Source organism: Otolemur garnettii, unplaced genomic scaffold (genome assembly GCF_000181295.1).
Source record: "Otolemur garnettii isolate 467f Iridium unplaced genomic scaffold, OtoGar3 scaffold00303, whole genome shotgun sequence".
Lineage (NCBI taxonomy): Eukaryota > Metazoa > Chordata > Mammalia > Primates > Galagidae > Otolemur > Otolemur garnettii.
This window is the reverse complement of record NW_003852698.1, coordinates 32,964-34,187: the sequence shown is the minus strand read 5'-3', so window position 1 is coordinate 34,187 and position 1,224 is coordinate 32,964.

Genomic DNA, 1,224 nt, shown 5'->3' with positions numbered 1-1,224 from the left:
TGGTTTACACTCAGGTGTCAATTCTAGCCTCTGCCGACCCACTGCCTTTGTCTCAGCTATATTCCCCTGAAGGCTAGGTACTAATGGTCTCTTTACTCACAACTTTCCAAGTCCAGTTCTGCCAGTGGCTCCTTTCCAGAACCTCTGGTTGCCCAGAGAGACAGGGCATGCCTATCTGGAATGGCATCAGAGATGTGAGCGTCACCTGCAGCTTGGGACACTGCAGCTCCTCTATGGCTTCCTCCGAGCCAAGGTCTTTTCCTTGCTCCTGTGCCACAGAGTCAGCACAGAACAGCACCAGCCATTTCCCCCTCCACTCCTCTCAAGGAAATGCCCAAGATTCTGGACTCCATGGGTGATAAACCTCCAGACTTTGGGGTGAGAGTTGGGGGGTGGAATCCTCAGAGTTTAGAGTTGCAGGTAGGGAATATATACAGTTTTATATAGTTTTACAGTTTTATGCCTGGCAGGGGGGTGCCACGGCACACCAGTAAGGGTATAAGGTCCAGTTTTTAGGGGGTCTATCCCATGGGATAGAGTGGGAGGATATTTGAACTCTGCTTGCTTGTTTGTGTGGAGTAAACTGTGAGCCTTTCTTGTGGGGGAGGGAACTCCCGTCCACTTGGTGGTTGATTTTGTACTTTTTGATTGTATTTTTGGGGTCACAGCTCACCTCAGCAAGGTTGAAGTGCGTTCTTCAATCTTCTCTCTTGGCTCCGCTCCAAACCATCAGCTCCCTTGCTAAACTTCTGTCCTTTAAGTCTCCTTTTAGACAGGAGCCTCTGTAAAAAGCTGGCTGAAGTCCCTATTATTTTTGAATAGCTCCAATAGTTTGGGGTGCAGAGAGATGAAAGATACATGATTTCATGTCTTGGAAATGTCACTTTTGACTTGCTAATTTCCACACCTGGCCAGGGAGTAGAGTTATCATAGAGTAATGGATAGACCCTAGGCTTGGCACCCATAGCACAGTGGTTATGGTGTCAGCCACATATTCTGAGGCTGGGGGGTTTGAACCCAGCCTGGGCCAGCTAAATAACAATGATTACTGCAACAAAAATAGCTGGACATTGTGACAGGTGCCTATAGTCCCAGCTATTTGGGAGGCTGAGGTGAGAGAGTTGCTTAAGCCCAGGAGTTTGAGGTTGCTGTGAGGTGTGATGCCACAGCACTCTACTGAGGGCAACATAGTGAGACTCTGTCTCAAATAAAAAAAAAAAAAAA